This window comes from Bos indicus x Bos taurus, chromosome 19 (genome assembly GCF_003369695.1).
Source record: "Bos indicus x Bos taurus breed Angus x Brahman F1 hybrid chromosome 19, Bos_hybrid_MaternalHap_v2.0, whole genome shotgun sequence".
In the NCBI taxonomy this organism is placed as follows: Eukaryota; Metazoa; Chordata; class Mammalia; order Artiodactyla; family Bovidae; genus Bos; species Bos indicus x Bos taurus.
In genome coordinates this window covers 54,053,533-54,080,846 of record NC_040094.1, presented here as the reverse complement: position 1 = coordinate 54,080,846, position 27,314 = coordinate 54,053,533, and the positions used below count along the sequence as shown (strand labels likewise).

The window sequence follows — 27,314 nt, the reverse complement described above, 5'->3', positions numbered from 1 at the left end:
GGCTCCTCCCTCATCCTGAGAGGGTGTTCTTGCTCCCAGAGGAGGTGCCAACCTTGGAGTGAGCGAGAGACTCCAGGAGAGGAGAGGCGGAGACAGCAGGTGCAGAGCCAAGCAAGGAGGAGCAGGCGAGATGTCTTCCAGGGATGCAGATAATGGGGCAGGAGGTGTGGGATTGGAAGTACTGAGGACGACACTGGCCAGCAAGTCAAGAATCAGATCATGAAGCACCTTGAACGTCACACCAAGGACTTTAAAAGCTCTCTTGAAGAATTTCAAGCAGGAAACGAGGCAGATGTGTGCCTTACAGATGCTTGCTCTCGTGCCAGTGTGGACAGGATGGAGGGAGTAAAAACCAAGGCAGGAATCTCAATCAGGAGGCTGTCACCAGGAATCAAGTGAGAAACTAAGATTTGGGAAAGGGCAGAAGGAGGTTGGTATGATAGACAGGACTTAGGGAAGGTTACACCGAGGAGGTTTCAGCGGGCTTGATAGTTTATAACCTACCTTTTACACTTCTGCATATGTTAACAATTGCATAATACAATTTTTCCAGGTTTGTGGAGTTGGACATGTGTTCAAAGCGCCCCTGGTATGTCGGGGGTGGGGTGATATTTGGTAGATGGTTGGGTGCTGGGATCTAAGACTTAGGAAACAGTCTTGTCTGCTTTAGAGATTGTGGCAGCCCACCTCCAAGGTGGCCCTTATAATTCTCACCTCCAATCCTCTTATGTAGCCCCTGCTCACATCAGACCAGGGCTGGTTTGTGTAACCACAAGAACATGGCCTAAGTGATTGTGGATCGATTCTGAGGTCAGGTCATACTCACTCTGGGGGAAGCTGGCCGCCATGGCATGAGGACACTCAAACGGCCATAGTGAGTGAGGCCTCCTGCCAGCAGCCAACATGGTGACTGCAACCTCTCGAAAGACTGAGCTACAAGCACTCAGCTCAGCCACCCCCAGATTCCTGAATCCCAGAAACTATGAGCTAATAAGTGATTGTTGTTGGGAGTCACTACATTTTAGTGTAATCCATTACAGAGCAATAGGTAAATGACCCGGGAATTTCCAAAATACAAATGGTGGCTGAAGACATGGGCGTGGATAAGAACACCAGTGAGAAGATGGGAGTACAGAACGGGTGATGAGAAGGAATACCTGAGACACCCCAGGAGTTGGTGGGAGAGAAAGGAGGAACAAGGACAGGCCCCCAAGAGAAGGAAGATGAGACTGCAAAATACCACAAACCCCAAGGAAGGGGCGTTCTCAGAAGGAAGGCAACAGATTCTTCAAAGAGGTCCGGCAAGATTGGAATTCTAAGGGACCCAGCTGTCTCCCACCGACCCCAGGTGATCTTCTCACTCACTGCTTCCTTGTGAGACTGCTGCCTCCATCCCATCTCTCGTCCTCAAGTGGAAATCACATCTCTGGGAGGCTTTCCCCGACAACTCAAGCTAGCATAGTCCCCAGTTCTGTGGTCACTCTCTCTTGGCACTTGTTACAAACTAATTATATTTTGATTTATTTCTTTACTTAATCATAGTCTGCGAGAGCTGGGAAATATCTGTTTTGTTCACCACTGTAAACCCAACACCTGACATATACTGCTGCTGCTGCTGCTGCTGCTAAGTCGCTTCAGTCGTGTCCGACTCTGTGCGACCCCATAGACAGCAGCCCACCAGACTCCTCTGTCCCTGGGATTCTCCAGGCAAGAATACTGGAGTGGGTTGCCATTTCCTTCTCCAGTGCATGCATGCATGCTAAGTTGCTTCAGTCGTGTCCGACTCTGTGTGACACTATGGTTGGCAGCCCACCAGGCTCCTCTGTCCACAGGATTCTCTAGGCAAGAATACTGGAGTGGGTTGCCATTTCCTTCTCCATGACATATACTAGGTTCTTGATATTTGTTGGATGAAAAATCACACGAATGAACAAGTGAATGGAAAGATCAAAACTCTGATTCTCACCAAGGGCCCCAAATAACTGGTAGACAAACCATCCCTTCCCCCTTCTCCTCTCCACTTCACCACACACCGTTATAGGGGTTGGGCCCCTTGGCTGTGAAGAAAAACACAGTTGGATTGGGAGGGAGGTGAGGAAAGAGAGAAGACTCTGAAAGCAAGCTCGATGAGCTCTTGGGGAAGAAGCTGGAGGAAGTCCAAGTGACCACTATACTTCCTCCAGGTATTCAATAAACCTGGAGAGCCTGTGCCACATCAAACTAGGCGGTGGGAAGCAAGGGTACATCCTGCATGGCCCCTCAGCGGTTCACAGTCTAGTGGGGAAGTGGGCAGACAGGGGCGTCTAAGGGGTGAGGCTGGGAGGGTGTGTCCCCCACCTTGCCACCTCCACCTGGGGGATCCTGTGCAAGTTGCGTAATCTCTCCTTCCTTCACCGGCTCACCCATGAGGGGCCACTCCCTCCATACAGGTGGTGATAACACCACCTTTTGCCCTCCACCTGCAAAACACTGAAGCCTGGGTGAGAGCATGGGTGTGCACTGCCATAATTTAAACAGGAAATTGCCATACACTCTGATGGATGCTACAGAAGGGATGCACCGAGCACTGTGGACGCAGGAAGGGTGAGGGTGTGACCGACTTTCTGAAGGAAGTAATAGCAGAGCTGAGCACAAAGAGTGGAGCAGAAATGCAGGAAGGAGGTCAGGTAGGGGAGCCTCACCAGCCAACTGAGGAGGTCTGAACGCAGGGCAGGTGGCAGGAGAGACAGGACAGCTGGGGGTTGAAGGCCCCAAAAGGCCCACTGAAGAATTAGCTCAAATCTGCCTGCAGGGGAGTCCCTTGGCCAGTGGCATATATCAGAAAGTCAATCCCTCTGACAAACACACTTGGAGAGAACCCACCTTGGTATCACAGAGCTGGAGGTCAGTGATTTTCACCAGAACTAGGAAGATGGGCAGGTGTAGGTGGGGAGCCTGGAGCAGACCAAGTAAGCCGCATCTTCAGGCCATGTCTGTTCACAAAGCAGACTCTGCGATTTGGGCGCGGGGTGAAGGGCAGCCCACTCCCCACAGTTAAGCCTCACTCTGCTTCCTGGGCATTATCCAAAGCCCACCCCCAGGAAAAGATCAAAGCCACCTCTTCACACCTGTCCCCTTTCTTCTGCCCTTCTGCAGGCCTGGGACACCTGCTCAGGGATGCTCTACTGGGCAGGGACTGGGACAGGGGAGTTAGCCCAGCACTGGGTAGCGAGACCCTGGCCAAGCTATCTAGAGGGCCTGATGGGAGGGGCCAGAAACACCCTCCAGGAAGGAATCCCTGGGCTTCAGGAGTGAAGGAACTGGGGAACACAGGGGCAAAAGAGGTGTGGAGGCAGCACAGGGAGTGGAGATGTAGGAGGGTACAGGGTGGGGCGATGGGCGCAGGGCGCAGTGAGGTGTGGGAGGGACACGGGGGGCTGAGATACCTGGAGATGGGGTGCACTGGGAAGCGACGGGGTGCAGGCACATGGGTAGAGTCGCAGAAGGTATAGACCTGAGGGAGGGGATGGAGGAGGTGGGATGGAGCGAAGGGACTGAGGGAGGGGCAGGAGGAGGGGAGCTGGCAGGTCAGTGGGGAAGTGTGGGGGAGGGGCGCAGAAGGTGGGAACTAGGTGGAGGGAGGTGGGGAGGGCTTAGCAGGTAGGGTCGAAGGAGCTGTCTGGAGTGGGGGGGCCGGGGGTTGGGGGGTGAGGATGAGACTTGTCCGCAGTTGCTCCAGCCCCTCCTAGGTGGGCTGGGCAGATAGCGCAGCACCACTGGATCAGAGACTCCTTCTCACTTATCTTAGTGCTGCCCCGCATCTGTGGGGTGGAAGCACAGCATTTGGTAATAGGATTTCGATGTTGAACAGCTGACGTTTTCTCCAGACTGGCTTTACATCACCAATGGAGGGGACCAAGGCCTTAACAGGATTCTAAATCTTGCAAAGTGGAGAGAAATGGAGGGGGCAGAATGGGGACTCCCAGGGCTCCCTCTTGAGGACACTTGGATGTCTGTGTGGACCAGCATTTTGAGGTGCTGATGGGAAGGGTGCTAAGGACTTTGGGGGTGTAGTGGCCTTTGGGTCATAAAAGCCAGTGGGCCTGAGTGAAGACTCGGTCTTTGCTCTTGCAATGCAGGAACCGAAATGACTGTTTCCCCTCCCTGGGGTCCAAGTGCCCGACCTGGCCCTGAGTCCTCCATTCTGTGGTGCACTCCCAGGTCTGGGGGTTTCTGGAGCCTGACTGTGTCTCCTGGAAGGTTTTTTAAATGTTCCCCCTGTTGGGCCACACCTCTCTCCCTGGCCACAGGGAATGCAGTTCAAGCCTGAGTATCAGGAAATAAAACTTAAAATGATAATGTGCTTAAAAAAAAAAAAAATATATATATATATATATATATATCACCTAGCTACTGTAACCACATGTCCTTTGCACAACCATTCCAAGAATTCCCAAGGGCCCTGCTGTGGGATAATTCGCATAGCGATGCCCACCTCTGAGCCTCCCATATATGGTCTCAGGTATTTACAAGAGCATCACTTGAATGCCAAATGCCTGTCTGCCCCTCACAGGAGCGCCTGCCACACAGGACTCGGACGTCTTCTTGGATGATGAGTGAGACTGTATGGAGGGGACAACGAGCCGATGACCTTGCCTGGTTCCTTCCGACCGAGGCCCCTTCTCCTGTCTGTCTGTTCCTTTGCTGCCCACTTTCGGCCAGTCACATTAGCCCAAAGGAGCTGGGGTCTCACAGGCCTGCATTGGTTGAGGCCATCATCCTGACAGTCCAGCTAAGGCAGGAACTAAGTCCCAGGTTCACCTGCCTGCATCCTATCACCCCACGAAGGCACTCTAGTGCCTCGTGCCGAATCAAGGAACTTTCTCGAGAGATGGGGAAGTTCTATATCTCAAATTAGGTAATAGTTACACAGATGCATACATTTGTCAAAACTGCTTGGTCTATATTAAGACCTATACATTTGGGGGACTTCCACTCCAGTATTCTTGCCTGAAAAATCCCACGGACAGAGACGCCTGGTAGGCTCCAGTCCAAAGGGTTGCAAAGAGTCTGATACGACTCAGCACACACACACACACGTACACATGCATACATACATACATTTCACAGTATGCAAATTACTCTTTTTTTTTTCATTTATTTTTAATTGGAGGATAATCGCTTTACAATGCTGTGCTGGTTTCTGCCATACAACAATGTCAATCAGCCATAAGTATAGCCATGTCTCCTCCCTCTTGAACCTCCATCCCACCCCTCTAGGTTGTCACAGAGTACCAAGTTGTACTCAGTTTTTAAATTAAAAAATTTGTCAGCTCCTGGACTGACAATAGACCCTGAGTCACAGCCGCTTTCTCAGGTCCCTGAGGCTTCAGAGACTTTCGACTTGCCAGAGTCAGCGACAGGAGTCAGATCAATATGTCTGGGAAGAAGCAATGATCAGTGTAATGATACTGCGGGTGTCCTGTGTTTGGGGCAAAGAGACTTGCCCCTGGGGGCTTCCAGCAGCAGCAGCAGGAGGGCCACAGCCATCAGCATGCTGTCGCCCAAAGCCTCAGTGTCAGCTCCCTAACAGTAAGAAGAAAGGAGAGAACATGACAACATAGGAAGTGTCCTCACCCAGACCCCACCCTGGCCTGGAGAAGAAGGATCCCTCTTTGCTTCCCTGGTGGCTCAGAGGTTAAAGCTTCTGCCTCCAATGCAGGAGACCCGGGTTTGATCCCTGGGTCGAGAAGATCCTCTGGAGAAAGAAATGGCAACCCACTTCAGTATTCTTGCCTGGAGAATCCCATGGATGGAGGAGCCTGGTAGGCTACAGTCCATGGGGTCGCAAAGAGTTGGACATGACTAAGCAACTTCACTCACTTACTAAAAGTAGAGTTGCCATACAATCCATCCACCCCACTCCTGGGCATATACCGAGACATAACTAAACTTTGAAAAGATACATGCACCTCTATATTCATAGCAGCACTATTTACAATAGACAAGACATGGAAACAAGCTAAATGTCCATCGACAGATGAATGGATGAAGAAGATGTGGTCCATATGTACAAATATATATATATACTCAGTCATAAACAACAACAAAATAATGCCATTTGTAGCAACCTGGATGGACCCAGACATTATCATACTAAGTGAAATCAGAAAGAGAAAGACAAATACCATATAATTTCGCTTATATGAGGAATCTGAAATACAACGCAAATGAGCATATACAAAACAGAAGAGTTTCCCTGGTGGCTCAGATGGTAAACGCGGCTGCTTGCAGTGCGGGAGACCCGGGTTCGATCCCTGGGTTGGAAAGATCCCCTGGAGAAGGAAATGGCAACCCACTTCAGTATTCTTGCCTGGAAAATTCCATGGATGGAGGAACCTCATAGGCTACAGTCCATGGGGTCACAAAGAGTCGGACACGACTGAGTGACTTCGCTTTCACTTTCCAAACAGAACCAGACTCACAGACCTACGGTTGCCAAGGTGGAAGGTGGGGTGGGGGAAGGAAGGATTGGTAGTTTGGGGTTAGCAAATGCAAACTGTTGATATTGTATAGGATGGATAAACAACAAGATCTTACTATATAGCACAGAAAACTATAATCAACATCCTATCACAAACTACAAATGAAAAGGAATGTATATATGCTTGAGTCACTTTGCTGTATAGTAGACATTTACATAACACTGTAAATCAACTACACTTCAATAAAATTTTTTCTAAAAAAGAGGCTAAGGTCCCTGGAAATATCAATTTCATCTGTCTACTGAACTGTATGCCCGTTTGCCATCCATCCATCTGTCTGTCCATCAACCTGACCACCCACTCATCCATTCATCCATCCATTTACAAAGTAACCCAGTGAGGGGAAGAGAAGGCTGAGAACAGGGCCAGGAACTAGAGGGCAGAGCTACAAGACCAGAAGGCATAGTGCCTAAGAGTCTGACCGTGGGAGTCAGATAACCTTGGATCAAAATCCCGGCTCCCCTGTCACTAACCTTTGCCAACCTCAATTTGCTCACCTATAAATTGGGTGATAATAATTCTCTTTTGGGGCTACTATAAAGAATAAATAAGACCATGTATACAGAACACTTCATTTAGTGACTAGTCCATTGTTTGTTGTTGTGTTCAGTTGCTCTGTTGTGTTCAACTCTTGGCAACTGGAGTTGTTCAACCATGGACTGCAGTACACCAGGCTTCCCTATCCTTCACTATCTTTCGGAGTTTGCTCAAACTCATGTTCATCCAGTCAATGATGCCATCCAACCATCTCATCCTCTGTTGCCCGCTTCTGCTCCTGCCCTCAATCTTTCCCAGCAACAGGATCTTTTTCAACATGGTAAGCACTAAATAAATCATGTGACTTTGCAGTTTTTCCTGCTGAAAAGCTGTGTGTTAGTGTGTGTTAGTCACTCAGTCATGTCCGGCTCTTTGCGATCCCATGGGCTGTAGCCCACCAGGTTCCTCTGTCCATGGAATTTTCCAGGCAAGAATACTGAAATGGGTTGCCATTCCCTTCTTCTAAAAAGGTAGATTCTCTTTTTATGCCCTCTGTGAATCTGGGCTCAACCTGGGAGTTGTTTGGCCAACAGAAGGAGGAAGAAGAGATGGTGAGCCATTTCCAAGGCTAGGCCAGAAGAAGCCTTGATTGTTCCTGCTGTTCTCTGGTGCCTCTCCTATTACCATGATCGGGCCCCTGGTCCCAGGAGGGGGATGAAAGATACATGAAGCAGGGCTGCTCCAGCTGGACCCAGCCTGCAGCAGAGCCACTGAGTCACTCTGCAGTCCCAAAGGGAGCCCAACCAAGATCAGTTGACCCCGCAACTGACCCAGGGACTTGAAAGCAATGAAGAGAAATGATTCTTGTTTTAAGCAACTGACCTTGAAAGTAGTTTGTTATACAGCAGTAGCTAACCAATACACCTACTCTCCTTCGATTTCTCTACCCCATTCTCCTGTCTCTGTATCAAAGACATTGCATGCAGGCCAAGTTGCTTCAGTTGTGTCTGACTCTTTGCAACCCTATGGACTGTCGCCCACCAGGCTCCTCTGTCCACGGGTATTCCCCAGGCAAGGATACTGGAGTGGGTTGCCATGCCCTCCTCCAGGGGACCTTCCCAACCCAGAGATCAAACCCAAATCTCTTATGTCTCCTGCATTGGCAGGCGGGTTCATTACCACTAGTGCCACCTGGGAAGCCCATCAAAGATATTATATATCTTCTAATTGTGTCTCTTCTACAAAGTCAGAAAAGGAAAGACTTCTGCAAACAGATCACATGAAGCCTCAATTCCTGGCCTACAATGCCTGCTACCTCATCGGAAATAGGAAGTGACACTGCAGTTCACAGCATAGGCAGAGAAATGACTATTGAGAGTTCAGCAAGCTTGTCCGTGGCCTGGAAATGCAGACACTGAGTAAAGAGATTTGTCTGTCTGTCTGTCTGTCCATCTATCTGTCTACTTTGAAGTTGAGGTAATGCAATTTTCAGAATCTCCAGGGAGCTGGGTGCTCAGGTGGCAGGGAAGAATGAGAATTTGTAGTGGAAATTGCTGCTCAGCAGAGATTAGGGCTGCGACGGAGGGTGTGTGGCTCTCTCCTGCAAGTGTATTAGGGATTCTGCCTGGCGTGCTTGCCATAAATCACTTCCCATTCAGGCCCGCTGCTGAGGGGCCAAAGGTCGATTTTCCATGGTTATGACAACAAAAACTAAAATTGGGTCAAACCTGAAAGGTATTATCTTCCCCTGAGCCGCTAAATGCACAAGAGTAATGAGGTTGGTTAAGCAATATACCTCTGCCCATGCCAGTTTCTCAGAAGACAGATTAGCCAGGTAAGTGGGTGGCTCTGGCCACCCAGCGATGCCTCCACCTACAGGTGGAAGGTCTGGGGTTTCCAGACCTTCAATTCTCTGACACCAGAAGACTCTTTGGCCACAGAAACCAGGTATCTGAAGCACTCAGGAAACCTCCCAGCTATCATGGAATGGGGACATCCAAGGACTTCTGGAAACTAGAGCCCCAGGGGACAGGTTTCTCTTGCTTCCGAGTCCCCTTCCATGCTGACCTCTCCTGGTCATCACCATCCATAGTCACAAGTTTGAACCCGTGAGAGCCCAGGGGCTGAGGACTCGCTTTAGTTCAGCCCCTCCCTCTATGGAATCCTAGCATTTATCTGTTGCAGACACAATGCCAATACCTTGAATTTGCATAACATGCCCTTCTCCTCATAAATTATTGATTTGCATTCCGTGAGCATGCACACCCCCCGCCTGGAGCCCATCCTTCAAAGCCTCACTGTCAACAGGCTTCAAATTGGACCCATCATCTCAGGTTACACAGTATTTATAAACTGACCTGTCCCATCACTTGGAGATATTCTTAGAAACCACACTCCCTCATCTCAAGAGAAGGGGAGAGGGAAACAAGAGGAGACACCGGGAGTGATAAGGTTTTCTTCCAGAATTGATTTGATGTTCTACTTACGTGACAGATGTTATTAAAAGGGTGGGTAAGATAGATTGGAAAAACTGTGGGCCCATCAGTGTCACCTGGCCAATGAGAAGTGGGCAGAGCCCAGGGGAAGGTCAGAAAAAATATGTCATTGCTCCTGTTCACTGGCCATGTGACCTCCAGGCATGTCTCAGTGAGCCTCTATGGTGAGCCTTGGTACCTTCATCTGAAAATGGGGCTAATATAACCCATGTACAGGATGGCTAGAATGGAGTGAGACTGGTTACATGAAAAGGCTTTTAAAAATTGAATTCTTTTCTGGACTTTCCCTGGTCCTCTAATGGTTAAGAATCCACCTGCCAACCCAGAGGACATGGGTTCAATCCCTGGTCCAGGAAGATCCTGCATGCTGAGAAGCAACTAAGCCCATGTACCACAACTGCTGAGTCAGCGCTCTAGAGCCGGGGACCCATAACTACTAAGCCCATGGGCCACAACTACTGAAGCCCGTGCACCTAGAGCCCGTGCTCCATAAGAGAAGCCACTGCAATGAGAAGCCCATGCACTGTAGCCTCCACTCACTGCCACCAGAGAAAGCACGCAGAGACGAAGACCCAGCACCGCTAAAAATAGGTAAACCTTTAAAAAAAAAATTAAACTCTATTCTGGCACCTGCTGCAACATGGCTGAATCTTGAGGACAATATGCTGAGTGAATAAGCCAGTCACAGAAGGACAAATACTGTCTGATTCCACTTATACAAGGTACCTAGAACAGGCAAATCCATAGAGACAGAGAGTGGGATGGTGGTTGCCAGGGGCAGAAGGTGGGGCTGTGGGGAGTTAGCATTGGATGGGGAGAGCGTCTATTTGGGGAAGATGAAGAAGTTCCGGAGATGGTGATGGTGATGACTGCACAACAATGTGAATGTCTTTAATGTCACAGACCTGGACCCTAAGAAATGGTTATAAAGGTAACATTTTTGTACATCTTACCACAAAAAAAATTTAATGCCTATTACAGAAATGCAAAGTGATGCTTGGAAAGTAGTCTTTTATGAACATTCTGTCTCACACTTCCAGCCTCAAGATCAACACCTGTTTGGGCAGTGGGGCCTCTGCTGCCCAAAGGGCTCACTGTCTGTCTCTGAACTGCAAACATGCACTTCTGTTCCCTGGGCTGCCTGTTCCTGTCTTCCCTAGACTGCCCGTGCTCCTGAGTGGGGAACACAGGCTGGGGAGGGTGGGAGGCCAGGCCTCCTGACTCCCTGTCCACCTGGATCCAGGCAGGCCTTCAGGACAGGAGACACCACTGTCACCTCTGCCAACCTCTCCTGGAACGATTTCTTGAAAGTCCCTTCTGATAAGGAACAAACAAACTAGGGTCCCTTCACTTAAAAGTGGGCAGAGGGCAGTGAGAGTCTCTGTCAACTTCCGGAGCTGTCTGGTCCAACAGAAAGACTGTGTGAGTCTCCTGAGTAAGCTTAAATTTTCTAGTTGCCACATTTTCTAGTTCCAAAACAAATATCTTTGCAGGGATCCACCAGGAAAATCCAATGAGAAGAAGCAGTGTCGCCCGGTCCTGGGAGCTGCCCAGTGGGAAGGACTGTCCTCTGCCTGGCTCCCACAAACTCCTCCATGGCCGGCTGTCAGAATGTAAGCTCTCTGAAGGAAAGCATTGGTCCTGTGGGATCGATAGCGGCTCCTGGGTCAGGTTGGGGCACAAAACCCTTCATCCAGAGCTAGAATCCAGCAAAGCCCTGTGCTTACCTTGACCCTTCATGTCCACCCACCTTAGTGATTTCAGACAAGACACCTATGGGGGTGCCTGGATCCCCCATCTTGAGCTCTTGAATGCCCTCTCCCGACAGAGCTCCTGGGACTGGGGCTTGGGTGAGGTCACCAGTGTCATCAGGGTCTGCCTGTGTGTCCAAGTGCCCAGTCACTAAAGCTTTCATGGCACCAGAACATGTCCCTAGTCAGAACATGGCAGAGGAAGAAACCAGAGGGAAACATCCAGAACAGTCACAGCACATGTTTAAAAATCAAGGCTTCTCCCTTGCCCAGAGGACAGCCACACAAGCAGATTCCCTCTCATTTAGTGCAGCTCACTAGCGCCCCCTGCGGTGCGTTTTGTTATGATACCGTGCAAGTTTCGGCTGCCCTAAGTGACTGAACTGAACTGAAGTGACTGAAAACTGGGTGGCAAGAAATGACCGAAGTCTTGCCTCTCCCAGAGGAGGCCAGAAGTCTGAAGGCAGCATGATGGGGCTGAAATCAGGGTGTGGCGGGGCTGCACTCCCACAGGGGCCCTAGGAAGGAATCCATGGCCTGCCTTCTCGGGCTTCTTGGTGGCCCCAAGGGCTCCTTGGCTTGTTGCCGCATCCCTCCAGTCTCTGCCTCTGTTGTCACAGGCATTCTCTTCTGTTTGTGTCAAATCTCCCCTTCCCCCACGCTTTTAAGGACAACTGGGATTGCATTTGGGGCCCACCTGGATAATAGAGAATAATCTCTCCATCCCAGGGTCCTTACCTTAATCACCCCTGCACAGTCAGGTTGTGTCACACAAAGTGAAATTCACGGATTCCAGGATTGCCCCATGGATATCTTTCAGCCAACCACAGATACCATATGACACCAAAACCATATGTCAATAGCATATGCATGTGGGGATTAGATTAGATTTGAGTAGATTAGATAGATTCATTCCCTGGTGACAAAGCTGGCCACCGGCCACAGGAAACCATTCTTGGGGAGGTGCCAACTTAGGCTAGTGAAGGCCGATGCCCAGCAAGGTGAAGGGCTCCCAGGGGGCAGCTACTGCTGAACGTCCCCACAGCTCAGTCTCTGAGGCCAAGGCAGGCAGAAAGGTCCACCACTTCATGGGGAGGGCCACCCCAAAGCCATCTGAGTGGGGAACCACCAAAGTGCTCTGTATGCTCAGCCATCAGCATCGTCACCATCGCCACCTCAGGTGAGGGTCTGCAGAAGACACTGCCCGGGCCCTGCCATGTCCTGCCACCTTGACACTTCAGTGCCCAGCCCTTCCACTTCCGAGGACCACCCCCAGTACCAGTTCTTTATCAGAGTCCAATCAGGAGGCAAAACCACACACTCATTTTGCCTCAAAATTACTGGAGATGCTTCATATAAAGAAGTATTAACTATCACAGGGAACTGAGATAAAGGGGGATTGGCGAGTGAGAGGTAACACGAGATGAGCAATATGAGCAATATGAGCCATTACTCTGAGGTCTGAGCTAGAAGAGACTCCAGGGAAGGGAATCTCCACCCTCACCCCCAGGCTGAGACCCAGACTTTGTGAAGAGGACACAGCTACATTCCCCCCCACCCCCACAAAGAACTTCCAGCCTCTGCCTGGGGCTCTCTCCATCTGCCAGGGCCTGAAGTCCTGAGGTCCAGGCATTATGCCCCCTGAGCAGCCTCAAGGAGGAATGGCACAGATGGGTGTACACATATCCCACCCCTCCCCATGATGGGAGAGCCCTGGGGGGCATGTTCTCACTGGTCCCCAGAGCCCCATTGAGATAGGCTCCAGCTGCCCTCAAGATGGTGGGCTGCCTCTCTTCCTGTCCCCCTCCTCTTTCTTTCCATCACTGCATGCCTTTGACCACTTATCTCAGGGTCTGCTCTTGGGATCCCCCAAACAGAGACACAGGCACTGTCAGAACGCCAGGGAGGCACAGTTAGGAGAGGCAGGTCAGCCTGGAAGCATCTGGGATGACGTGAACCCAAGGAGGTGGCCAAATGGGGCAGTGTGGGATTGCTTGGTCAGCCTGGAGGGTTTATGATGAGCATTTTGACAATGAAACGGATCTGTTTCACTGCCATCCTTTAAAAAAGGTGTTGGATGCTTTCCTGAACGTTTCATTGAATCCACACGACCAAAAGCTTCTGCCGTTGCCCCCAGCTGACAGTGGAGAAAACCAAGGCTGAGAGTACCTCCCGGCCAAGGCCACACCATTGGGAAGAGGCCGAGGGTGGACTCAGGCCCCGGGGCCCCCCCATCTCCCACTCCCATCCAAACCCAACACATGAATGCTTACAGCTGACTAGGTGAAGTTCACAGGCTATGGATGAAGATAAACAGAGAAAGCAGGCATTTGAGGGGGGAGAAGAGGAACCCAAATGAGCAATAAGGAAATAGAGACCCTGAGTTCCTGCAGACCAAGAGCGACCCCAAGGTCTCCATGTGGAAGCTGCCTCCCGCCAGAGCAGAGGGGGAGCAGGAGGGAGGAAGTGGCAGGAAGACGGTCAGGAGCAGCAGGCAGGACCCGAGGATGCCGGTTTCCTGCCCAGCTGGACTGCAGGACCCTTCTGAGGACAGGGATGAGGACTCTCAGCTGTCACTTGGCTCCCGTGATCACTAAATCACGAGTCATGGGAACACTGGAGGAGCTGCCTCGCAGCCATCTGTCGTGGGGCACTGGGAAGCAGGGGCCTGCTGGGCAGGAAGCTGGCTTGGGTGACCTCCACGTCCTGGCCCATCCTTGGGTCCAAGTGCTGTCAGACTTCCCGAGCAGGGACCCCCATGTTCTGGCAATGCTGCCCCCGGCCACAGAGCACCTCGGCCCAGTAAACAAAGACCGAATCCTCGACGGTGGGAGAAAGGCCGTGTCAAGGGTGGCGAGGTCCTGGGTGTCGCAGGTTGGGAAGTGGCGGTGGGGCAGGGATGGCATCTGCCAGCCCGGCAAGTCTTGGCAGGATAAAAACATTAGGTCACAGAGAAGTAGACCAGGAAAGGGTGTGCACAGGGCCCGTCCCCAGTGATGACCATTCCAGGTGTTGCCCAGTGGAGCCCCCAGGATGGAGAGGATCTACAAGTCTTGAGCCACGTCATCCCAGGAGGCCAGCTGTGAAGGACTGAGCCTGGTGAGGACTGGCCTCTGGGACAGCTCGGGCTGTCAAGCAGCTGCCTGAGAAGTTAAAGAAGATACCCATCCCCCCACCTCCAGGAAGTAGTCAGCACCCTTCGGTGGAATCCGAGACAGGGGAGAACAGAGGAGACTGGTCCTGAGCGCAGACATCATTAACACCCAGGACAATATTCTCTCAGCAGCCTGGGAGCCTTCTTGGTTGGTGGTAGATTTTATCCATTATTTATTCATTTTTGCTGGAAAGAGCCTCCACAGCCTGACCCTTGGGGTCCATAATGAGAGTGAATGGGGGTGGCAAAAGGGGCCCGAGGTGGGGTGATCACCCAGCTGGGGTGGACGGGGGACATCAGTACCAGGTCAGTGGCGCCGGCTGATCACACCCTTTCCCGGCTCCGGGCCCCCTGTCAGGTCGGGGGGCGTCCGGCACTGGACCCAGGCCTCCCTGCTGCCTCTCCACTGCAGGTCTCTAGGGATGGGCAAGCCGCCCTGCCCTGCACGGACCCTCAGGCATCAGATCCCTGGTTGTCATTCTCCCCAGCTCCCTCCTCCCTCTCACCCCTCCCCACAGTCACCCCACAGCAGTGCTCAGGGCCTCCCTACTCTGGCTCTGCTGAAGCTGACTGGGGTTTTAATGACTCCACTGGGGTTGAAGCGGGCACCCTTGCCCTGGCCTCCCAGTCTTGTCCTCTCTACCGACCCATCCTCCCCACCAGGCACGGCCAAGTCTTTGACTTTCCCTCGGCATCGCAGACACAAAACTCAATAGCACCTGTGGATCACACCTCCATCCAGACCCTGTGCTCTGCCCTGCCTACTCCTTGGAAGCACCTGGAGTGTTCTGGAAGCCACTGATGCCTGGGCCCTCCCCAACCCACCATCCAGAATCCAGGGAGGGAGGTACTGTGACTCTTAGCACTTCAGCTGACTCTCAAGTGAGGCCTGAATGGCCAGCACTGATGCCCAATCGACCACAGCCATGAAGCCACAGAGGGGTCCCCCTCTGTGGGCAAGGGGCCCCATAGGGACAGGGCATGAGAACAGCCTGGTGTCAGTGTGGTGGTGACTGGGGGACAGGACTCAGCACCTTGTATCTCCCTGTGGGTGACCCTTAGCAGGACGTACAGAGTCTTTGGAGACAAGACTGATCAGATGACAAGAGAAGGGCCCTCCTGTCCTTCCCACCACCTGCTCCGCCTGGCCCCATGCCCTCTACAGACCTCACGAGGCCATGCTCAGATTATGAGGATGTTTGGGTTCATTGCAGCCCTGGCTCCTTGCCCCAACTACCCTGGGGTTCCCAAGGGCATTGTGGGCATCTAGGATCACCAAGCAGAGAAGGCAATGCCACCCCTCTCCAGTACTCTTGCCTGGAAAATCCCATGGACGGAGGAGCCTGGAAGGCTGCAGTCCATGGGGTCGCTGAGGGTCGGACACGACTGAGCAACTTCACTTTCACTTTCATGCATTGGAGAAGGAATGGCAACCCACTCCAGTGTTCTTGCCTGGAGAATCCCAGGGACGGGGAGCCTGGTGGACTGCCGTCTATGGGGTCGCACAGAGTCGGACACGACTGAAGTGACTCAGCAGCAGCAGCAGCAGCAGCAGGACCACCAAGAGGCCTGGCAGGGGATCATCCCTGCCACGCCATCAGCAGGAGTCCAGGGAACCACGCCCTCCCCAACCTTCCTCTCCAAGCCTGCCATCATTCCACCATTCTGTTCATCACTCCAGCCCCTCGGGGAACACTCAAGCCAGAATCCAAGGATAGGGCCCGGGAACTGGGAGCTCCAGGCAGTGTGGGTAAGGTCCCAATCAGAAGCAGGGTCCTAGCCTGTGCTTCCATGGACCCAAGGACTCGGGGCTGGCCGCTCCATCGTTTTCTGAACCTCAGTTTCCAAGCTGTTAGGATGGAGCCGGCACTAAGCAGTCAGTGGAGTCCCTTCCATCCTACTGTTGGGCACAAAAGCCTGACGTTAGGAGGTATTGCCAAGTATTTTCTAACAAGCATATATTCCTTTAATAATTGAAGAAAAACAAACTTCATGACAAGAGTAAATGGCAGCAGAGGCCATAAAATTACCTCCAGGCCCCAAGGGGTGCTGTGAACGGCCTCACACAGTTCAGGGAACGGGCAGAAGTCAGTCCTGCTGGTCAGCCAAGCCAAGTTTCCCACAGGGGACGAAGCAGCAGAATTCCGAGGTACCTCGGAAAAGTCGCTGAGCCCACCCTATGGGTAGGACGTCCAAGACCATACCCCAGGAGGGCCGGCAGGCTTCTTGGGAGGCTGACTCCCAACCCTGCCAGAGAGGGGAGCCCCGGCCCTCCAGGATCCAGCCCTCGCTCTCCACAGTGGCCCTCCCCCTACCCACTGCCTGGACTGGCAAGCAGGCAATATGCTGGGAAGGGCGAGGAGCCCGGCTGCTGCTGGCAGCCAGCCACCCTCCCCGCCCCCACCCCCCACGCTGCTCATTTCTATGCACTGTGAGCCCCACCAGATCCTATGACCTTGGCATTTGGGGGTCACAGGAGAAGGACACCGTGCGTGCACAGCGCCTCCATCCAACACATCAATTAACATTCCTCGTGCAAAAGTTGGGGCTGTAATTACAGCAAGTGATTAACAGGCCGAGGTAGCCTGTCTCCGAGGGAGCAGATTAACAGCAGAGGTTGGGAGCGCCGGCGCTCACCTCGGAATCACCGGTGCGTCTTAAACAGGGGCCCCAGTGCCCTGAAAGCTGGTGATTAATGGAGGGGATGAGAATGGGGACGTTTCCCTGGCACCCATCGCTGGGCTTTTTGCTCTTGGCGGTCACCGTGCTGGCCAGGTGCAGGGAAAGGGAGGGCAGGCCGGCCTTGAGGAAAACACCAGAGCTCCAGGGGAGGGGGCAGGCCTTGTTCTGCCTGCCCCAGGCCTCCGGGCCCTCCTGGCTGCAGCTTCCCACTGAGCTAGAAGGCCAAGTCCACAGGGTCCGTGAACACTGGGAGACTCAGCCCCTTCACCAAACCATGTGGAATCTGGGACCACCCCTCACCTGCTGTTCCCCAGGGAACATGCAGGGCTCTGCTAAGAGGTGGAGGCTGCCGCCAGGACGGTGGCCATCCCAGCAAAGGTGCCCAGGCCAAGCATAACACCTGCTTAGCTGGCTGAGGGAGTGGAGGAGCCCAGAGTGGGGGTACCTCCTGAGGATGAAGAGGGAAAGAGCGGGGAAGACACCCCAGCAAACTAGGTGTTTACAGGTGCATGGGTGTCAGCACATCCAGGTGAATCAGCACACACGTGTGTGTGTATGTATGTGTGTGTGTGCACAGCGGGCTGACGTTTCCTATTCTTCCAGGGTTAGACCACCCTTGTTCCCATGTGTGGTGCTGGGCACAGGCATTTAGGGACTAAGTCCTGCTCAAGAGGCTCTTGGTCTCGCAGGGAAGATGGTCACAGAAACCTGATAAATACCCAAGGGCTCGGAGGGTGAGGCTTGCCGAGAGCCCAGGGCTGTCCCGGGTCTGTCTTGAGGGATGGGGGCAGGAAGGGAGAGAGAGAGAGGCAACCCGAGATGAACTGTGAAGTCAGCTGGGGATTTATCCATCAAGTGGCAGATGCCAGGCACACATCACCACGAATGTGGCCCCCGTGGTAGGCCCCAGTCCTCGTGGTGAGACGGCGCCAGCTGCTTAGGGTCACGGCCTAGCACAGCCACAGGTTAGCTGTGTGGCCTTGGGCTCTCCTGGCCTTCAGTCCCTCTACTGCCCATGGGAACGAGGGGTGCCCTGCCTCGTGGTAGGACAGCTCACATGCCAGCAGGTCACAAGTTCCCAGAGTGGCTCCCCCTGTGGGAGCATCCAGGCACACACCCTAGCAGACCTCCGGTGGGTCTACCCCATGGGCCCTCTTCATGCAGTAATCAGGTCACCCCTACTGTTGGTAAGTCACTGTTTCCTCTGAGCTAATCAAAACAGTGAAACCGTGATTGGTCCACAGGTTCACTTGTGACCTCAGCAGAACGTTCCAAACCTTCTCTAGGGTTTTTACGTTACTAAAGGGCCCTCCACCTCACCAGAATCACTAGACCTGCCTGAAGGGCACCCAGATGGGCTGAGGGCACGTGTCCTCCAATACCAACCTCAACTGGCAGGGGAGCCACTGGGATGCAGCCAACAAGTAAGGGCCCTCTCTCCCCACTGAGTCCCCACATCCAGGCACCCAGGGGCCAGACTCTCTCCAGCTCCCCCCTCCACCCCGACGACACGAGCAGCAGAGGCGGGCATCTGAATCTTGCACCTGGGAGATTCGGGACCAGCACACACCGCACACTTGGTGCTCGCCCAGACGACCGTTTGTACACGCAGGGCCCTGCTTACACTGCTGTGTGCTAGTTACCCCACTGAGCCTCCACAGAAACCCATGTGGTCCAGACCCAGCCCACTTCACCAACCAGGAGGTCATCTTTGCACCACCACATACATCCTCCAGGTGCTCTGAAGCAGTTAGAGCCACATTGTACCCTTTTCCTTCTGGAAACCCAGCTTCTATGGAGGTGCTCACCTCCAGGACTTAAACCAAGGTCTGCTCCACTGAACCAGCCTGAATCCACACTTCCATGTGCCCACGGCCAAGAACTTTCCCCAGGACAACAGAGAGAGAACTAGAGCAGGGTCTGGCTGGCCAGGAGGGTTAGCTGCTGCCGTATCAGTCAGCATCCCCAGACACAACAAACGCTCAACACAACAAATGAAGAAAAATGAACTATTCCCATTGCTGAAAACACTCCCAGCCCCACAGTGTTTAAGATGCAAAGTAAGAAGGGGCAAGCCACACTGCCTCTCCTCTGGCCTCCCCTCCCCTCCCTCAGCCCCCTACCTTCCCTTGAGGCCCCCTCACCCTTCCCTGTGTGCATCTATTCTGCTCCCCAAGTGCAAGGTCAGGAGACTGATCCTGGAGGGGTCTCCTTAGCAGTGGGCAGTGAGAATGAGGCAGAAGAGAGTGCTGGTCAAACGTGAGGAGTGGGCATGTGTCCACACGTGGGGGATAGGCAGCCTGCGGTGGGCATTTCATCGAATCATTCCTGAGGGACGGGCCATCATCACTCTGAACTGCAGGAAGGTATCTCAGCACAGTGTAAACCTGCCTTTCCCTCTGCTGGCCCCAGCCTCTGCTCCAAGTTCCTACAAGCGTGGAGCCTAAGTAGGCAGATCCGAGCACAGAGCCATCTTCCCTCCTGTTTTAAGGCAATGCCACCTGAGGACTCACCCTTTCCAACAGGGTCCTCTCTGCAGCACTTGTAAGGTTCTCCTGTGTGCCAGGCACTGGGTACAAGTGAGAGTTTTCTGCCCCCACAGCTTGTAATTCCACCAAGGAGGAGAAATGTTGAAACACAGAAGGCAGCAACCTGTTTTGGGGGTGACTGATCCTTTGCCAGGCCCCTCCACTGCTCCCAGGACTCCTGTGAACCCCTGACCAAGGCTGGATGCACGATAATGTCACACTGGGAACCACTGGACCTGTGACTTGCTCCCTGCTAACCCCCGCAACCTGGACCTCCATCAGCATCATGCCCCAAGTGGGATCTTCAAGGAGGCAGTGAAGATGGAGCACTGCAGAGCAGTTTTCACGGCTACACACAGAAGTTTGCAGGCACAGTGGGTGTCTTGATTCCATCTGGTAAGGGCGGAATGGGACAGAGCCACCAGGCAGTGCAGGATAACAGAAACACGACAGGCTTTGGGATCCAAAAGATGTGGTCTTAGGACATAGTGCTGACCCTTCCAGAGGGACTTTGACCAGATCCCCTGATGTCCCTTGACCTTGATCTCCCCATCTATAAATGGAGGTACCAAAAGACCCTGATGCTGGAAAAGATTGAAGGCAGGAGGAGAGGAGAAGGGGACGATAGAGGATGAGATGGTTAGATGGCATCACCGACTCAATGGACATGAGTTTGAGTAAGCTCCGGGAGTTGGTGATGGACAGGGAAGCCTGGCGTGCTGCAGTCCATGGGGTCGCAAAGAGTCAGACACGACTGAGCGACTAAACTGAACTGAGAGGATTAAATGGAGATGGCCCAGGAAGAGCTGCTTCATGAATATTCATGACCAGACCAGAGGGATTGCTAGTTCCAGGCTCTGCTGGAGCCCCAGGTTGGAAGGCATCTACAGAGGGGGCCCCTGGACCTTCTTCTCTGACTGCCAGAGATGGTATGGCAGGCAGGAGGAGAGTGCTCAAGTAACTTGGGTGGGGCTATGGCCTCTGGACTGTTCCCAAAGCCCACTAGAACATTGTTCATTGCCCATGAAAGGAAAAAGTGTGGTCCATCCACGTAACAGAACATTATTTAGCCTTAAGAAGGGAGTGAAGCACTGACACAGGTTACAACACGGAGAAGCTTAGAAACATCACCTTAAGAGAAATAAGCCAGACATATAGGGTAAATAGTGCATGATTCCACTAATATGACATCCCTGCTGCCAAGTTGCTTCAGTCGTGTCCGACTCTGTGCAACCCCATGGACTGCAGCCTACCAGGCTTCTCCGTCCATGGGATTCTCCAGGCAAGAACACTGGAGTGGGGTGCCATTTCCTTCTCCAATATGACATCCCTAGGATAGGCAAATACACAGAGACAGAAAGTAGAATAGAGGTTTACCAGGGGCTGGGGCTCCAATACTTTGGCCACCTGATGCAAAGAACTGACTCATTAGAAAAGACCCTGACGCTGTGAAAGATTGAAGGCAGGAGAAGGGGACAACAGAGGATGAGATGGTTGGATGGCATCACCGACTCAATGGACATGAGTCTGAGGAAGCTCCAGGAGTTGGTGATGGACAGGGAAGCCTGGTATGCTACAGTCCATGAGTCACAAAGAGTTGGACACAATTTATTGACTGAACAAGGGACTGGGGAAGTCAGGGAGCTACTGATTAATGGGCAAAGTTTCTCTTGGGGATGATGAAAAAGTTCTAGAAATAGATGGTGGTGACGGTTGCACAAGAGTGTGAATGTCCTTGATGCCACTGAGGTGAACACTTAAAGACGGCTCCAATTGTACATTTTATGTCATGTGTGTTTTACCACAATAAATCTCAAAGAAAAAACTCAGCATCCTCTGTAGGGGAAGAGTGGAGTGCAAGAGGGGCCTCCCTTCTGCTGACCAACCACTCACTAAGCGCTTCAGTTACTGGGCAGAGAGGGCCTGTAGTCAACACGGCTCTAACAAATGACTTTGGAAGAGGAACAGTGGAAACCCCCCCTGCCCACCATGGCCTCTCACCAGCTCTAGAGAGAGAGGATTTGGGGGAAAACTGTTGTGTTGATGCACTGGGGTTAGTCATCATTTTTGTAACATCAACAGTAACATCAGAAAATTTCCACTTCCAAAGACACATTACCCTGCATCCTGCCTCCCCACCAGCAACTTCAGGAATCCCCTCTGCTGTTCTCGACTCCACGCCATACTCCCTGCAGATGGCTGGCCTTCTTGAAGGCAGCTGGCCCGAGGTCTGACCAGGAATCGATCCTCAGTGTGGATGGGAGGCCGCCGGAGAAGCCCGACAAGCCTCCAATAATTACGAGGAGATAAGACTATCAGGTATAATTAAACAGTGTCCACAGGCAGACCTCTTGGCTACAGCCTCTGTCCCCTATTCCCTCCTCCTGTTCCCTGAGACTGCAAAATAAATTATCCTGTGAAGTCAGCAGAGGTTGAGCTATGGAAACAATTAAACAGAAATTAAATCTAATTCATTTATACTCCAAGCACAAAGTGGATCATGTAGGTTTTTTTCTCTCCTTCCTCTTTTCGCCTTGGTGTTAGAGAGGACTATTATGGGAAATTAATCATGAAGCGAAGCAATGAAAGTGATCTATCACTCGCTAAAGTGCACCGACCGACTGTATAAAATCTATTATAGCAGCAGGAAAATGTAGAGGTAATGCAGTTTGGAAGAAGGGAGACTAAGGAAAGAGGGGGTCTCCTAACTGAGGTCGGAGCGATGGCTAGGCCAAGGACCCGCTTCCTCCAGGTCCGGGGTGCTGTGCAGAGGTCCACATCCAAGTTCACTGGGCTTGTTCAAGGTGTTCCTGATGACGTGAGACTCATCCCACAGGGGAAAGCCTGAGAAGGGTCCTCCAAGGCCAGTGGCGCTTGGGCCTGGGGGGTCTGAGGGAGAATCTGCTTGATTCTCACCATTTTCCTCAACATAGAAGTGTGTGGAGGGGCGGGTGTTGCTGCAAGGACAAGCCCCAGGGAGGAGCCCCATGAGAATCAGCCAGGCCTGTGTCCCCACCTACAAATTGGGGGTGACGCCACCTGCCCTGCCTCCCCTCACATGAAGATGAAATGAGCAAGTGGGCAGGAAAGTCTGCAGGAAGTATGGAGTGCGGAGATGCCGAGTGGCTGGCGGCAGGCCCAGTGAGCCATGTTCCTGGTTTCCTGCTTTCAAGAAAAACAATTTCAAAAATTGTTTTCCCATCATGTGGAGGAAGGAGATGGCATAAGTGGAATATTTCCTCCCAAATGAAGTGGGGCTCAAGGCTGCCAGGGCAAAGAACTCAGAAGCACTGGGAAGGGAGAGGCTGGCCTAGGAGAGGCAGCTTCAGGATGCTGAGCCCGGGGGACTGCTGGGAGAAAGCCTGGGGCTGGTGGGTACCCTAAAGGTCTGGGGGTACCAGGCCCCAGAAAAAGGATGCTCAGGAAGTAAACAGAGGAGCTCAGGGGTTGGGAGGAAGGCTGAGCTTTGAACTCGGCATAAAAAAGGAAGAAACAAAGGCCGCCTCCACTCTGCTGATCTCCTGAAGGGCAGACAGCCCTCTCGGCAGATGGGGCTGCCCCTGGGAGCCCACACACCCACTGCTGCCCCAGGGCTCACTTGTTCAACCAAGACCGGCTGCCACGCTCCCGGGCAGGTGCCAGGGGACGGCCGGAAGGGGAGAGCAAGGCCGGAGAGACGAGCAAGGTGACAGGTGAGAAAGGCACATGTGGCTGTCTCCTAAACCTTCTCATTTGAGAATGGCCCAGACTTCACAGCTCAGCCCAGAGTCAGGCCCAAGCTCCCCAGGGTATGCCTGGAGTCAAGCCCTCACAGAACGGACAGGGGCAGGGAGGGGCCAGTCCCCCGGGACTCAGCCCCTCTTCTTGCCCGCTCTGCCGTCCCTGTACTAAGAATGCAGCAGGCCCCTCTTCCCTGGATTGTCTTCATTCTACCTTGCCTGTCCGCAAGGCCAGAATCATCATAGGGTTAGCTTTGCCCAAAAACAGGTTTGGCCCTTGCCCCTGGTTCCTGGGAGGTCACCTCTGAGACTTTGGAGGGTCTTTGTGAGTGTGTTTACCTGGGGTCCTTACCAGCAGCCAGAGAGTCTGTGCTGACTGTGGTTTAGGGTGGGGGCCTCAGGCCACACTGTATCAGTTTGACCTCTTGGGGGGCTGCAGACAAAGGTCAGCCACGTAGGTGGTCAGTGAGGTCTATGTGGTCAACTCCCAGTGAACCCTCTGGACCCCAGAGCTCAGGTGAGCATCCCCAGGTGGTGAGCACTGTCAAACATGGTTCTGAATGGATTGGGGGCTGTCCACAGGACTCCACTGGGAGACGAACCTGGACACTCAGGCCTGATCTCACCTGGCCACTGCCCTGGGCGCCTTGTCCCACTGCTGACTTTTATCTGTGTCCTTTCCCTGGGTGGACTGTGCGTGTAGGAGTGTAACAGCTTTGCTGACTTCCTCCCGTGAATCACTGGACCTGGGGGTAGTCTCAGGGACCCCTGAGCTGCAGTGACTCACAAGGCATAGTAGGAGCCATCCAGTCCAAGTCTACCCAGGCAGTTGAGGAGAATGAGGCCACAGTTAAAGGAACTGCCCAAGGTCGTGTGGGAAATGGGAGGCAGGCAGGACCAGTGCCCCCTCCCTGGGACAGCGCCTCCCCTTCCCAGCTTTCATCCGTGTCACCTTCCCCAGGGGGAAGGCTCACTGGGGAATGTATCCACAGACTGAGTGAGTCAGTGGGCGGAAGTGGAGATGCCAGCACCAAGGCTGGTCCCCACTGGCCAGAGACAGAGAAGGAGCAGAGTGACTGCCAAGACCTTCTGTCCCCAGGGTTGGCGCTAAGGACGAGGAGAGTGTTAGGCCGAGATAGGGAGCAGCCTAGAGCCACAGTAAACCGGGCTGCCCTCCCCAGTGTGCTGGGGGCCCCAGGGGCAGGAACAGAGATGCTAATTAAAACCCCAGCACACACTCCACAATGCCCTCCCCATGCTTAAACATCAGCCTAGCAGCCAGCTTCCGTCTACCCCGCCCAAAGCAAAGGGACACAGGCTTGAAAGTGATTAATGTTGTCTGCCACTTGAGCTTGGCATCTGGGCCTGGAGGCATCCAGCGTCATGCCACCAAGAGGCCAGCCCCTGCCACTCGGCCTCAGCTGGCCAGGCATGAGGGTGAGATTAATGCTGGGCCCCCCTCCAAGGCTGCAGGAAAGAGCATGGTAGGGGCCTCTTCCAGTGGGGCTTCTACTTGATGCGTCACCCTGTGCGTGAGGGGTCTCCACCAGGACCAGCCACGTGAGTTGCAGGCCTCAGAACAAAATGAAAACCCCAGGCCCTTGCTCACACTGCAGGACAGAAACAGCAGAGCTTCAAATCAAGTGCCAGCCCTTCTGAGCTTGCGTCCTTGCACGGCTTTGCAGGTGGCGCAGGAGCAAAGCTGGTCCCATTCCCACTGTCAGAGCCTCTTCTGGTCATCTGGGGAGAGCCCCGAAGACACAGAGAAGTGCAGAACTCGGAAAGGACACAGCACACTAGGTGTGCACACAGGCGCGTGCACGCACACACACGTGCGCGCACACACTCCTCAGACACTCGGGAGACACTGAGCCCAGGTAAGAGTTGGTTGAAATGACAGCATGGCTGACATCGAGGAGCAGCTGTAGCAGGGAGCACCCCAAGGGACCGTTCCCCAAAAGGTGGATGAGCAGATGGATCCAGCCCTCTGGCCCAGAACCCGAGGTCCTAGAGCTGGAGGGCACCAGGAGACCAGCTAGTCTGACTTCCTCCATTAACAGATGGGGAGGAACTGGAGGCTAAGAGAAGCTGCCTGGACTTTCCTTCCCAGGAGGTTCTCGGTGGACAGCAGAGCTCCTACCCCAGGACTTTCCTCTCCGGGCAGGTCTGCATCACTAGCCCTGACCCTGACTCACTAAGAGTGAGGACCTCACCTCTGGCTCTGGAGCCAGGCCTGGGGCACAACGGGCTCTTTTGCTTCCAAGACACTCAGAGAGGGCACACGGGTGTTCAAGGAGACAGAGCTGGGGAGTGGCGGGGGTGGGCAGGGCCTTCCAAGCTTGTGCCCCCGACCCCTGGGGGACACCACATGCAAACACGGAATTCATTGGCTTCCTGCTCCAGAGGCTTAAAAACCACCTCCCAGGGGAGGAGAGGAGGAACAAATTAGGAGTATGGGATTAACATATAGAAACGACCATATATCAAGTAGATAAGCAACAAGGATTTACTGTTTAGCGCAGGGAATTAGATTCAATATCTTGTAATAACCTATAATGAAAGTAATTTGCAAAAAAAAATAACTGAACCACCATGCTACATACCTGAAACTAACGCAATACTGTAAGTCAACTATGCTTTAATAAAAAAAAATTTTTTTAAAAGAACAAAAACCACTTTCTGGGTCCTTGAGAGCACTTAAGCACTTGGAGCATAATAAAAAGTTCTGGATGAGTGGAGGTCAGGTCATGGTGTCATCTAATTGCTGAGGTTACGCAACCTAAAAGGACAGAAATAGCCCCCGTCTCCAGCTCAGGTGATGAAGCAGAGGCGCGGGCGGGCAGCAGTCAGAGCCCACGTCTGGGGGAGGCCACCAGGCAGGGGAGTGCCTGACCTGGGACACGACGGGCGCCTGGAGCTCCTGGTCTGGTTCATCACACAAACATGAGCCCGTGGCTGCCCGTGGCCGGAACTCCCAGCAGGTGAGCCAGGTCCCTGCGTCCCCAGCCAGCACCAGGGACACAGTAGGTGCTAACGATCAATGCAAAGAAATAGAGGGAAACAACAGAATGGGAAAGACTAGAGATCTCTTCAAGAAAATTAGAGATACCAAGGGAACATTTCATGCAAAGATGAGCTCGATAAAGGACAGAAATGGTATGGACCTAACAGAAGCAGAAGATATTAAGAAGAGGTGGCAAGAATACACAGAAGAACTGTACAAAAAAGATCTTCATGACCCAGATAATCACGATGGTGTGATCACTGACCTAGAGCCAGACATCCCGGAATATGAGGTCAAGTGGGCCTTAGAAAGCATCACTACGAACAAAGCTAGTGGAGGTGATGGAATTCCAGTTGAGCTATTTCAAATCCTGAAAAATGATGCTGTGAAAGTGCTGCACTCAATATGCCAGCACATTTGGAAAACTCAGCAGTGGCCACAGGACTGGAAAAAGTCAGTTTTCATTCCAATCCCAAAGAAAGGCAATTCCAAAGAATGCTCAAACTACCACACAATTGCACTCATTTCACATGCTAGTAAAGTCATGCTCAAAATTCTCCAAGCCAGGCTTCAGCAATACGTGAACCGTGAACTTCCTGATGTTCAAGCTGGTTTTAGAAAAGGCAGAGGAACCACAGACCAAATTGCCAACATCCGCTGGATCATGGAAAAAGCAAGAGTGTTCCAGAAGAACATCTATTTCTGCTTTATTGACTATGCCAAAGCCTTTGACTGTGTGGATCACAATAAACTGTGGAAAATTCTGAAAGAGATGGGAATACCAGACCACCTGACCCGCCTCTTGGGAAATCTGTATGCAGGTCAGGAAGCAACAGTTAGAAGTGGACATGGAACAACAGACTGGTTCCAAATAGGAAAAGGAGTTCGTCAAGGCTGTATATTGTCACCCTGCTTATTTAACTGTATATGCAGAGTACATCATGAGAAACGCTGGACTGGAAGAAGCACAAGCTGGAATC

At 52.7% G+C, this 27,314-nt stretch overlaps 1 protein-coding gene across 12 annotated transcripts in view; it reads right to left on the bottom strand.

Moving 5' to 3' along the window:
* RBFOX3 (RNA binding fox-1 homolog 3) overlaps positions 1-27,314 on the bottom strand; it is a 441,600-nt gene that overhangs the window by 336,923 nt on the left and 77,363 nt on the right. Inside the window, exon 1 of one of the 12 annotated variants that reach the window (XM_027518171.1) lies at positions 16,432-16,590. The exons of the other annotated variants lie outside the window; for them this stretch is intronic. The gene's annotated coding sequence lies outside the window, so the exon portion shown is untranslated. Of the gene's footprint in view, positions 1-16,431; positions 16,591-27,314 lie in introns of those variants that run through there. 12 annotated transcript variants of the gene reach the window in all.